Below are 14,787 nucleotides of genomic sequence, written 5' to 3'. Positions count from 1 at the left end.
CAGTCAATGCCTTTAAATAAAGCAACATGCAGCATAACATCAGTGTTTTTCTGCTCATCCTGGACTGAAGCACAGGCTCTACTCTTCAGCACAATGGTGACACACAAAACTCAACAGAAACCCTTTAAATCCCAACAGATCATTAAACCACTAGCATATCTCCACTATAGCATTATGTGCAAAAACACATAAAATCACACAAAGCAAATCACAGAATTTTACTTTTTGTTTAGTAAATTTAACTGTGAGATTTTACTGTAAACAACTGACTTAAGCCACAACTTTAGATGAAATCATCTGAAGAGTAATAATCATAATCAGACTTAATGAGAAATAACTGAGGTTTAGATGTTGATGATGTATTGACAATATTTCATTTGAAGTTACCATGATCGTGATTAGTGCTTTCTTTAGTTGGGTTCTTGACTCTTTTTTTCTTTAAACATTCGTTTTTCTTTAGCTGCTATAACCATGTCTTCATAAACAAATTTGTTGTGGCAATAAAAGCCAAGGAAAAATATACTGTGGGGTTGATGGTTGTGTATCGATGATGGGGTATCAATGTCTAGTGGATGATATGCTGATGTTGACCAGAGTTTATTCTCTAATTATGAAAAATTGGTTGTAATAGTATGATACTACAACATGATGTCATGAGATCAGATAATTTGTGTTTTACATATTTACGAATCACAAAACTTCTCAATTTACAGGAACACACACATATATCAAGAATCAGCATATGAACCTCAACAATGGTGACAAACAAAATATTCTGATTAACAGATAAACTCTGAACATCACAAATCAAGCTACTAAAAAGTCACATCAAAACCAACAACAAAAATAAAAGCACATGGTAAAAAGAAAAGAAAATAATACAATTCAGCTACATAATTTATGCATGCAGCAATGCATTCTGGGAATGATGTACTATGGTGGTACCCAGCATACATTGCAACATGAAGCTTTTCATTTGAATGTCACCATTGTTGAGATTCATACGCCGATTGTTGCTTGTGTGTGAGAATATAACATGGCATTTTAAAACTTTCTATGCATTATGTATTTTTTAAACTGTTCAAATTATAACAATGCCGTGGAATATCATATGTGTATGCTTTATAATCAATCATATGAAATGACCCACATGATTGCTTGAGAATAGATTAATGTGTGAATAAATTGAGGTACAGTCTTGTAAGCTCTATTGATGACATCATCAATACAGAACCATTAACACTAGAGCACTTTTCTCTCTGCTTTTTTGCTATAACTGTTGTGCCTTATAAACACACAAGTAAAGCATGCCAGAGAAAAACTAATGTTCAAATGTCAAGGGCAAGAGCCCAATTAAAGCCAACACTGATCACCATCATGGTAACAATAAAAAAAAACATCAACATCTAAACCTCTGTTAATTCTCAAAAAGACCTTCTGATTATGACAGAAATAAAGTCAGTCTGGTTAGTAATAAGTGAAGCTGGTAATGCTGTTTGTGGAGTTGTTTAATCCTCCTCTGCTGAGATCTTCAGAGATTGAATGTCTTCTTTTCTCTTCAGTTGATTTCATCTAAAGTTGTGGCTTAAGTCAGTTGTTTACAGTAAAATCTCACTGTCAAATTTACTAAACAAAAAAGGACAATTCTGTGATTTGCTTTGTGTGATTTTATGTGTTTTTGCACATAATGCTATAGTGGAGATATGTTAGTGTTTAATGATCTTTTGGGATTTAAAGGGTTTCTGTTGAGTTTTGTGTGTCACCATTGTGCTGAAGAGTAGAGCCTGTGCTTCAGTCCAGGATGAGCAGAAAAACACTGATGTTATGCTGCATGTTGCTTTATTTAAAGGCATTGACTGTGTAGTTGCTGATGCATTGATGACAATTTTAAGTTCTTCAACTCATTCATGTGTGATGGTGATCACTAGTAGGATTTAGTTAAATTGATATTTCTAGTAAATATTTAATGGCAATTGACCAATCAATTTCCTCAAATGAAGTGAGTTATCTCAGGTTTTAATTCAGTACATTATTAATAAATGTAACATACTGTAAAGATTACATTAAAGAACTGTAAATTCACAGCTGCTCTTGTTTTGCTGCTTTTACAGGTGTGCTGTATAATTTTACAGTATAATTGTAGTTTATGATTACAGTATATTTACAGTATACCAAAATTTCCAGTAAGTTGCTGTAAATTTTACAGCAATTTGTTAGTGCTGTATTTTTACTGTTAAATTGTAGTTGATGTTTTACAGTACTCTTGTAAAATTTACAGGCTTACTGGCAACCAAAATTGCCAGTAAGTTGCTGTAAATTCTACAGTAATTTTTTTACAGTGTTTGACATTAAAATAACAACAACAACAACAACATATTTATAAGACCAAAAATGTCTCCACAAGATCAAATATTTCTGGTATTACTATCATTGTGGGAACATTTCGTCACAACGTTAAACAAGAACAATCATGCTCACCAAACAAAACATCAAAGAACCGTTTCAGTCTTTCAACCGTTTTCTTTTTAATTATGACCATATATAATGGTAATGTTTTGTTCATCTCTAACAGGACTATGAAGATAAATAAATTTCCCTTGCAGAAGAAGGGTCAGTCAGGGAACAAACGGAGGAGGACTACAAACTGAGGATGGTGAATCCTGCTGAACAAGGAGTGGTAGATCAGACCACATGTACTGGTCTACAACATAACGGTTCAATAGGTATGAACATTTCAATCTTGTATTAAGTTTTGTTTGGATAATGGTGTAAAAGGATATATAATATGGTATTGCAGCTGATAATTTGTGTGATACATAACCTATACATTTCTTTGGATGATAATTTCAACTAAAATCATCATCATCTTTATCAGGTATCAGTTATTTTGCTTTTACCATGTTGCCTCCATAGGAGACACTGAGAAGGGGTTAACCAGCAAACCCACGGTGCAAAGCAGGTGGCTCTCTGCAGATTTGGAGGTAACATCATTTACGCATCAAGAATCCTCCAGTTCGGACTGTAGAGGTCTCAATGTTTACCAGGTTAGAGGGAGTACACTTATGCTGCATTTTCACATTAACATGTGTCACACACACATACGCTGTGACACACACTTGTGCACACACAGTGGGTTTCTGTCTTTTATATGGGGCTTTCCATAGACATAACATATTTATAAGACCAAAAATGTCTCCACAAGATCAAATATTTCTGGTATTACTATCATTGTGGGGACATTTCGTCACAACATTAAACAAGAACAATCATGCTCACCAAACAAAACATAAAAGAACCGTTTCAGTCTTTCAACTGTTTTCTTTTTAATTATGACCATATATAATGGTAATGTTTTGTTCATCTCTAACAGGACTATGAAGATGAATCCATTTCCATTGCAGAAGAAGGGTCAGTCAGGGAACAAATGGAGGAGGACAACAAACTGAGGATGGTTAATCCTGCTGAACAAGGAGTGGTAGATCAGACCACATGTACTGGTCTACAACATAACGGTCCAGATGATGGTGACCAAAGGAGAAAGCAGCATGAACTATTAATGTTGGCATTAAAGTTAAAACATAATCTAACTGATGCAGTCATTGAGGACATGCTTAAGGTAATCAATGCAGTTAGTGAAAAACATGTTGTGTCCACATCAAAGTACTGTTTCTACAAAACTTTTGGTAAAGTCAGAAACCATTTTCAGTTGCATCCAGTTTGTAAACAGTGCTCTGCTATTATGCAGTCTGATGAGAAATTAGCTAAATGTAACAGTTGTGGGGAGACATGCGACTTGAACAAACACATGAAAGAGGGAAACTTTTTCATTGAACGAATGAAATGGCCTGGAAGGCCAACTCAGAAATATTCTACAAAATGACGAAATTCGTTCACACATCGTAACACCTGCACCTACAAAGACTTCTGTCTGTGACATCTATGATGGACAGCTGTACAAGGAAGCTTTAAAAAACAGTAAATCTCATGGCAGTGTGAACCACCTTTCACTAACATTTAGCTGTGATGGCATACCACTGTCTCGTTCATCTAAATGCAGCTGTTGGCCCTTGCTCTATACCATTAATGAACTTGACCCAGCAGTGAGATCAAAGCATGTGATGCTTGCTGCTCTGTGGGTTGGTGGAGAAAAGCCAAACATGAACACATTTCTTGAACCCTTTTGTGAAAGAATGTGTTCACTTGGAACAGGCTGGCTTCAAATGGTCAGTTGGACATGTGACATACACAACTAAAGTTCTTCCTTTGGTATTAGTCAGTGATTCTGTTGCCAGGCCACTTGTACAAAATTTCAAACAGTTCAATGGGGAATTTGGATGTTCATTTTGTGTACAGAAAGGAGTCATGGTAGAAAAAGGACAAGGCCATACAAGGGTTTACCCTTTCGAAACAAAGTGTGATTTAAGAAGTCACACTCAAACCATAAATTTTGCTGAAAGAGCACTGGAGAAGTGCACACCTGTAATGGGTGTTAAAGGGCCCTCAGTACTCTCACTGTTGCCAGGCTTTAACATCATACATGGCTGTGTTCCAGACTACATGCATTGTGTTCTTCTTGGTGTTGCCAGGGCCTACGCTAACCTGTGGTTCTGCAGTGAGAACAGTGGACAGCCATGGTATGTTGGAAGGTCTGTCTCAGAAGTGGATGATAGACTTTGCAGCATTCAACCACCCTATGGTGTTTCTAGAATCCCTCGATCTGTGACTGAAAGGCATTTTTGGAAAGCTCATGAGTGGTACATGTGGTTGTTCTTCTACAGTGTACCTGTGTTAAAGGGCACACTCCCTGAAAGGTTCCTTGTCCACTGGGCAAAACTTATGAAGGGTGTTGGTTTGCTCCTCTTAGAATCTATCACTTCAGAAGAGATCACCGAGGCTGACAAATTGCTTAATGCATTTGTGCAGGAAGCAGAAGGACTTTATGGTGTTTGTAATATGACATTCAACATTCATCTGTGTCTGCATTTGGCCCAAAGTGTTAAAGACTGGGGGCCACTCTGGACTCACTCTGCTTTTGTTTTTGAAAGCTACAACAGAGAATTGCTTGAGATGGTAAAGAGCACACAGGGTGTAGCTTTACAGATTTCCAAAACCTTTTTGTTAGAGAAGGCACTTCCAGTCTATGGCAAATCTTTGATGAGTTATGCTCCTATTGAGGTCAAAGACACATTCGAGATGTTAACTACATCTAAGAAGACAGTTCAAATGGTAGAACAGTTTGAAGGAGTCACTGCACTTGGCAGACCACAAAGAAAATTGCTAGAACATGACGACTATCTGGCACTTCACAGTCTTGTGCACTCTTTAAAGAAAGACATTGTCAACTACTATGACAGAGTAGTAGTTGATGCGCGCCGCTGATAAAGATGGCGGCGCGCAGCTGTGCAGCGGCTTCTCGAGCTCCCGATTCAACTCAAGTTTTGCCAGCTTTGCTGGCTACAGTAATGAATACTGAGTGTAATGTTATGTGTGGAAGGAAGTTTTTGAGGTACAACCCACTTGAACTCTACAAGATTAATAGCAAGTATGAAGCAAGATTACCGCAGTACCTGAAGTCAGAGCTGGGCAGGAGGGGACTTCTGAGGACAACGGCATGGAAGTACAACATATGCCGGATCAGAGGCAAGAGGAAGCGGTGTGCTCGGAAAGAGAAGAGAGGCAAGCGAGCGGGCCTCCTGGCTAAGCTAAAGGCTAAAAATAACAGACTGGTAATTCCGTCCCTCTTTCTGGCCAATGTTCGGGCACTGGACAATAAAATGGATTTATTAAGGCTGCGGATTAATATGTACAAGGAGATGAGGAACTGCTGTGTGCTTCTATTGACGGAAACATTGCTTAATGACAACATACCAGATTCGGCACTCCAGATTAGCGATATGCTACTCCACCGGGCCGACCGGAGTCGGTTGTCGGGAAAGACTCGAGGAGGTGGACTCTGCATGTATATCAACAAAGGTTGGTGCACTAATTGTTCCACTATTAGCACTTATTGCTCTGGAAATGTTGAATACATGTCCATCAAATGCCGGCCGTTTTATCTGCCGCGAGAGTTCACAGCGGTGTTCATTGTTGTTGTTTACATCCCCCCTAGCGCAAAAGCTAGCGAGGCGCTAGCAGAACTACATGAACACGTAGTCTCTCTCCAAAACAAGCACCCGGACGCATTTTATGTGATTGCTGGAGATTTTAACCATGCTAATATGACGGACATTTCACCAAGGTTTCATCAACATGTCACTTTTGCGACCCGAGGGAATAATACCCTCGATCGTGTGTATACAAATAGATGCGGAGCCTACAGAGCGGTCCCTCTTCCTAACCTCGGACTGTCTGATCATATTTCTCTTATGCTTGTCCCCTCCTACAGCCCCGCAGTGAAGAGAATGAAACCAACACAAAAGACAATCACAGTGTGGCCCAGTGATGCTGCCTCTGTGCTGCAACACTGCTTTGGAAGCACTGACTGGCAGGTCTTCAGGGAGGCAGCGACAGATGCTGGAGAGGTGGATTTGGAGGAGTATGCATCCTCTGTCACCTGCTACATAAGTAAGTATGTGGATGATGTTACTACCACAAAAACAATAACTATCCACCCAAACCAGAAGCCCTGGCTGACTGCTGAGGTCAGATCACTTCTGAGAGCACGAGACTCAGCATTCAGGAATGGCGATACGGAGGCACTTCGAGTAGCAAGGAGAAACCTGAGTACCGGCATTAAAAGAGCTAAGGCTGGTTATGCTCTTAGGATACAAGGTCATTTTTCTACCAATGACCCCCAGAGAATGTGGGCCGGCATTAAGAGCATCACTGATTATAAAAGAAGAGATGCTGAATGCCCCAGAGACCCATCTCTTCCTGATGCTCTCAACACATTCTATGCTCGTTTTGAGGCCTCTAACACCACTTCTAGCACCAGACTCACTGTACCACCTGGTGAGCAGCCACACAGTGTAACCACAGATGATGTCAGGAGGGTCCTTCAGAGAGTCAAACCACGGAAAGCTGCAGGCCCAGATAACATCCCAGGCAGGGTCCTGAAAGACTGTGCATATCAGCTCTCAGAGGTATTTACTGACATTTTTAATATCTCACTGTCAAAAGCAGTTGTACCATCATGCTTCAAATCTGCAACTATTATTCCTGTCCCTAAGACTAACACAGTGTTATGTTTGAATGACTATCGCCCGATAGCACTCACCCCAATAGTGATGAAGTGCTTTGAGCGGCTGGTCATGACTCAAATCAGTGAGGAAATCGATGCCAGCACTGACCAGAATCAGTATGCTTATAGAAAGAACAGGTCCACTGCAGATGCTGTTTCATCAGTTGTACATCTGGCTCTCACCCACTTGGACAGCAAAGACACTTATGTGAGACTGCTTTTTATGGATTTTAGTTCGGCTTTTAATACAATTATTCCACAGACATTGATACACAAACTGGAAATTCTAGGATTGAGCTATTCACTGTGCAACTGGGTACTGGATTTTTTAACAAACAGAAAACAGTCTGTCAAAATCCATAACACATTTTCTTCCACCATTGCTCTCAACACCGGCTCGCCGCAGGGTTGTGTACTGAGTCCAATGTTGTACACACTGCTGACATATGACTGTTCCGCCAGACATCCAAGTAATCATGTTGTCAAATTTGCAGACGACACGGTTGTGATGGGACTCATCTCTCAGAATGACGAGGCAGCCTATAGATCGGAGGTGGAACAAATGGTGGCCTGGTGCAAGGATAACAATCTTTGCATCAACGTGGAAAAAACAAAAGAAATGATTGTGGACTTCAGGAAAACAAACAGGTACCACCCCCCACCCATCTTCATTGAGGGGGCTGAGGTGGAAGTTGTCTCCAGTTACAAATATCTAGGAGTACACATCAACGATGACTTCAAGTGGAAACCCAACTGTAGTAGCCTGGTAAAAAAAGGCTCATCAAAGACTGTATTTTCTGAGGAAGCTCAAACAGGCTGGCTTAGGAACTACAGTTCTCACATCTTTTTATAGGTGTGTGGTGGAGAGCATCCTAACATCTTGTATCACAGTGTGGTATGGAAGCTGCACTGTTGCAGATAGGAAGGCCCTACAGCGTGTGGTTAAGACTGCTGAGAAAGTCATCGGGTGTAGTCTCCCGCTAATCGGAGACATACACAAAAACAGATGCAGGATTAGGGCTGTAAGTATCATGAAAGACTTCACCCACCCTGCCAATAGAATATTCGAACATCTCCCTTCAAGCAGGAGGCTGCGCAGTATCAGAACCAGAACATCAAGGTTCAAAAACAGCTTCTATCCAGAAGCCGTGAGACTTCTTAATAATGCCAACCCCAGAACTGGCAAACTGAACTTACTGCCCTAAAAACTACACTGCTATTTGTTTACCATGCTGCTAATTTTCTGGGTTTTAGTGTATATTTGGGTTTGTGTGATTTATTATTATCTGTATTTGATTTTTCTAACTTATATTATTGTATTTATTGATGAGTATTCTAGCTATTTATTGTGAGTGATTTTAACCGGACCTCAGTACCCAATTTCGTTTCAGATCATGTACCATGCTTTGGAATGACAATAAAAAATCCTTAATCCTTAATCCTTAATCCTTAAAATAATACATGCAGAGAGTTATGCCAGGGAGACGAAGAGAAACTCTCACATTGTCTTCCTTAAAGATGATGATGATGATGATGATTGTGCCTTCTTGGTGAGAAGGTTTATCTTTGCAGATTTGGGGACCGGAGGCATGTGCTATGCCATTGGTCACTATTTTCAGAAGCAAAAGCATAATTTTTTCTCATCCTTAAGCAACCCATGCCATTTTGTTGCTGTTGATAAAACTACTGACCATCTAACAGCCATTCCTGCCAGTAAGATCAAACAGAAGAGTTTATTTGTGTGTCTACCAGGACTGAGAGTGGACTACATTTTTAAGTTTCTTAATCACTATGAGCTGACTACATAATAGACCAACATCAAAAGGAAGTGCAGTGCTGCTGCAGAAAGAAAGAAAGAAATACTGGATTGAAAGACATTTATAGGAAGATACAACATAACCATTAACAGTTTTATAACATTGTCTTTTCATTTTTGATCAAATGTAAATATTATCACTAAAATAAGAATGTTTTTTTTTAAGATTGAGATTACCACATGGAGGACTTGTTATACTCTGTGACATAAGCTTTTACTTATAGATACAGGGGGTCAATACCCGATCTGCTTATAAGGTCATTAGGCCAGTACTGATGCAGTAAATAAAATCAGAATATCAGATTAAAAAAAAATTCTGAAACTTGATTGTGATATTTAGTGGATTGAGTGAATTGTAATGCATCTCAAGTGTTCACTGTAAATAGAATGAGAAAAGCATATATATTGACAATAAATATCACAATATATTCCCATGTTTGAATGTCTTCAATATAATATATAATATAATATAGCTTAATATAATGCATAATTGGTAAATGGTGTAGGAACAAAAAGATGATTAGCAAAAAAGTAACTCGCTTGATTAAAAATATACATACAGTATGTGTTTAAGGATCACTGGAGGCAGTTGCAGAAGAACTCAAGTGCAGTTTAATTAATAAACTAAAAACAAAGGCTTGGCATAGAATAAAACAAAGACCATAACCTCACCAACAGTAGTACAAGGCAAACATGACAAGTGACAAGGCAAACATGAGGGCTTAAATATACACAAGGCTAATGACAAGACAAGGGACACCTGTGAACAAAACAATGAACCAATGAGAGCAAGACACATGAACACGGGAGTACATGGCAGGTTCACAAGACATGACAAACCAGGGAAGCACATGACAAGAAAATGAAACATGACAATGACCTGAAACAAAACCCAACACCATCTATGACAATGTGACACTATTCATATTCACAATATATTTCATGCCTCATGTCATATGAAAATACATGAGGCATGAAATATATTGTCACATATATGTACACATATTTATACACGCAACATGTAGATCAACTGTTATGCTTGAATTTGTATGCATGCTGAAAATATATTTTCAAAATATATTTCAATATATTTAACAGTGTTTCACATATATGTGAATATATTGCATTTCTGTATGGGCTCCTCTGATTGCTGTGTTATGACTGAAAAGTGTGTGCAGGAGCACATGCGCAAAACGTAGGTTTGTAAAATGTCCTTTTGTAAAATGACATGATAAAATAAAAATAATTCATATATCATTTTACAAAACGTTTTTTGCGCATGTGCTTCTGCGCGCACTAAATTTTTACGTATGCGTTTTTGACGACACGGGACCATGGGCTGGGCCACTCGGAGGTTGCTTCCGGGAATAGGCTACTGCCCTACAGTATTAAATTTATCGCTCACAATTGCTTTGTTTATAGCAGACTGATTATTTTTTTATTTTGCTCACATTTGATTTGCTTAGAGCAAATTTAGAACATTTAGTTCCTCCACAGAGGAATTACAATAAAACAGATTGAAAAACAAAACCTCCTCTACTTCTTTGTTCAGGCTGCCTCACTTGATGGCCCATTAGTCATTGGGGGAGTGTCTGTCACACCCCTGGTCTGAATCTCATTAATATTGATGGGCCATTACCCCTCCCATGCATAAACCTCTTCTGACAAAAAAAAAAGTTTTACAACGTTTAAATCAATGTATTGTTTTATGTGAACGATTAGGCAGGATGATTTTCACATCATTTTGAAGTCAGAACTCGAAGCGACAACATCCATTAGTCAAAAGTCGTGTTGACACATATTTAGTATGAGTTTTGTGGTCTTATTTCAGCAACTTTCATTATTTTTTTTTTTTCAATAACCACGCATAAACATTATTCTCTTAAAAATTCAAACATATACATGCATGTTAATCACATATTATGGTAGGCCTGTTTGTGCTATATAGAGTGAATTTACACCTTTGCCATTAAAGGTGCATTGCGCAAGAGTCTGTGTTTTCGCAGAACTATGCCCCCTCTGGCGGCAAGCGAAACTGCAACCAGAGGTGTGCACGCTCACGGACCACACGCACACGCACGCTTGCACGAGCATGAGCAGGTCATAACCCAAGGAGCATCAGCCGCACAAATCTTTTGTTTACAATCATAATGTCTTCAGAGGTAATACAGTTTTAAATCTGCAAGTAATTTAAAATATGTGAAAGGAAAGGCAACTGAGTAAATAACACACTTATGTGTGAGGGGAAAAATGGGGACCAGTAGAAAACTTCGTTTTTTATTCCCATCTATCTCCATGTTGAACTGTGTTATGTGTTTACTGTATCCACTTATGACTATTATTATGGAAACACGTTCATGAACAATATAAGTTATTACTTTGTAAAAGCTCAAAATAGTAATCATGATACCATACCATACACAGTCGGTCAACAAAGTACACCCAAATGTCTCAAGGTAATAAACAATCAAGTGGCACTATGACGTTACCATAAAAGCCAAACAGGCTAATCCGCCGAAGATTTGCGGGGGTTTAGCCTGTTTTATTGATCAGCTAAGTAGCATATTCCAATAGCAGTACATCGTAATTAAGCAGTAATTTGCTCAAAATTTGTGTCTAAGTATCTAACTTATATATCAGCATTTTATATCACAATCATTCTGAACCTGATCACTGACAATGGCAAGTTAGTAAAACCTATTTCCGATTGTACATTTATCTAGCTTACGCTAAAGCATTACACATTTTATGGATCGTCATTTATTGTCATTATTGGCCGTATCAGACATTAGAGAATGGGATATATCTTACCTTTTTATCAAGAAAAAAGCCAACTGAGGATCCCGTTTGAGCCCTAGAGCAGACCGGAGATCTCTCCATTTGTTGAAAGCCTTCCCTATGTTTACTCTCGTCTTACCCCGACGCCTGTCTGACTCCAATTTGGACCTTTTGGTTGCACTAGACAAAAGTTCTCTTTTTTTTATCTTACGTGGAGTTTGCGTTGGTGTTTGAAATGAACTACAAGCCGGTCTCTTAGAATCCATTTTCTACAGAGAATGGCGGCGTCGGCGCATACACAAACCTGCCAGACATATGAGCGTGCCGTGAACGCGCATGACGTCACGCCCAGTCTCAGATTCCGACCCGAATCCCTCTTATTTATTTTACTGTACAGGATTATAGAGGCAATCGCAGTGATCAGAGAAGGGCTCATTCAGCCCATCAGGCAATTGTTTAAGCATGTATGGGTTAGAAAACGGGTATTTTTAACATGAAAAGTTGCGCAATGCACCTTTAACATGTTTATAAATAACTGAAAAAAGCACAAATGTCAGGGCATGTCAGAACACCTCCAGGGCCCTTGAAAACCCCTCAGACCCCAGAGGGTTAAATAGTTCTGAATTAGAATTTTTTAAAACGAATATTGAACATTTGAAATTTAACAAATTGAAATGTTTTTATGGCTGAATTTTATAGACATGTATTTTCAAACAGCTAGTTTTTTTTGTTCTGAATTCTTATACTGCAAATATTCAGTTTAAAAAAATACAGATTCAAGTTTTCAAGATGAAGAAATTCAGAACTTCAAATTCAGTTTTATAAAATTCAGTCTCAAAAATTCAAACTCAAAAATTCAGATCTTACAGAAAGTAGGTCACAGGTCATCCACAGGGAAGAGTAAAGGATCTCAGATAAGTCGAACAGAGCATTTTGGCTGCACTACAGTAGTTTTCTGCCGCAAACGCGGTGGTGGTTCAAGAGAATCCGTGTATCTTTCGTTAAGTCGTTTTTTTATTTAATATTAAGAGTAGAAAAATGAGAAAACAGCTTGAGTATTAGATTTCTAATATTCTAGTAATAATAGTCAGCTGCAGCAGTTGCACGGAGCTTACAAAACTTAACGCGTGTATTGCAACTATAGGCTACATTTAATTTTCTCATCAAACAACTAGACTAACTAGAATGGCTCGGCACAAAAGAAGAGCCTAGACAGGGCTTTCTTTCTGTGTAGACCAGCAGTTGGTCTGAATTTGCTATGACCTATAGCCTATTTTCTGGACTGTAGGCTAAGTCACGTTTTATCATGAAACACTCTGTGATTTATTCGAAAGTGACTCAGGCATAATGCATTTAACGTTAAATAATCTAAATGTTGACTTTCAAAAGTAGGCGCGCCAAGAAGGCTATTCGCTGTATTTTGGTGAGCGCCAGAAAGATCTAAAGACACCGAGACGCGCTAAAGCAGCGCATCATGTTGTTTTATTTATTTTTCAATGGCATGATATTTTGTAGTCATTTTGAACGTACACAAATAAAAATATACATTTTACTGTTTCGAATGATGTCATATTATCTGTATGACACGTATAGGCTAAATCAGCGTCTTCACAGCAAGGGAAATGTTTGGAATAACAAGTAGGACTGTGTGCGGCACAGCTTGCCCTTTATATTGTACAACAGACCAATTAAATTAGTCAGAATAACTTTTTATATGTTTGGTTGACGGTGTTTTATTTTGATAATGAGCAGTCTGCGATATGAAGCAATGACAGAACTGATACTATGTTGTGTGAGAGCGCAATGCGCGAGTGCCATCACTTGGATTTGTTCCACTGCTGGGAAATAACTTAATACTCTGTTATAGTCACAGGCTACAGAAAATATGACATCATTCGAAACAGTAAAATGTATATTTTTATTTGTGTACGTTCAAAATGACTACAAAATATCATGCCATTGAAAAATAAATAAAACAACATGATGCGCTGCACCAAAAATGAACCAAAATACAGAGAACAGCCTTCTTGGAGCGCCTACTTTTGAAAGTCAACATTTAGATTATTTAACGTTAAATGCATTATGCCTGAGTCACTTTCGAATAAATCACAGAGTGTTTCATGATAAAACGTGACTTAGCCTACAGTCCAGAAAATAGGCTATAGGTTATAGCAAATTCAGACCAACTGCTGGTCTACACAGAGAGAAAGCCCTGTCTAGGCTCTTCTGTTGTACCAAACCATTCATTAGTCTAGTTGTTTGATGAGAAAATTTAATGTAGCCTATAGTTGCAATACACGCGTTAAGTTTTGTAAGCTCCGTGCAACTGCTGCAGCTGACTATTATTACTAGAATATTAGAAATCTAATACTCAAGCTGTTTTCTCATTTTCTACTCTTAATATTAAATAAAAAAACGACTGAACGAAAGATACACGGATTCTCTTGAAACACCACTGCGTTTGCAGCAGAAAACTACTGCAGTGCAGCCAAAATGCTCCGTTTGACTTATCTGAGATCCTTTACTCTTCCCTGTGGATGACCTGTGACCTACTTTCTGTAAAATCTGAAATTTTGAGTTTGAATTTTTGAGACTGAATTTTATAAAAACTGAATTTGAAGTTCCGAATTTCTTCATCTTGAAAACTTGAATCTGTATTTTTTTAAACTGAATATTTGCAGTATAAGAATTCAGAACAAAAAAACTAGCTGTTTGAAAATACATGTCTATAAAATTCAGCCATAAAAACATTTCAATTTGTTAAATTTCAAATGTTCAATATTCGTTTAAAAAAATATATAATTCAGAACTATTTAAACTACCACCTAAAATTAAATTTTATTAGATTTCACTTGTAAATAATTCAAATTTACACAATTCAAATCATATTGTCATATTTTAAGCTCCATAAATAACTGATATCATAGTTTAACACAGATAAAATCAGAGTTAAGGCTTGCTTTACGTGTGCTCGACGAGGATTTCTTAATCGTTGCGACTTTCAATCCTGAGG

Source organism: Rutilus rutilus (genome assembly GCF_951802725.1).
Source record: "Rutilus rutilus genome assembly, chromosome: 4".
Lineage (NCBI taxonomy): Eukaryota > Metazoa > Chordata > Actinopteri > Cypriniformes > Leuciscidae > Rutilus > Rutilus rutilus.
This window is presented reverse-complemented; position numbering follows the sequence as displayed.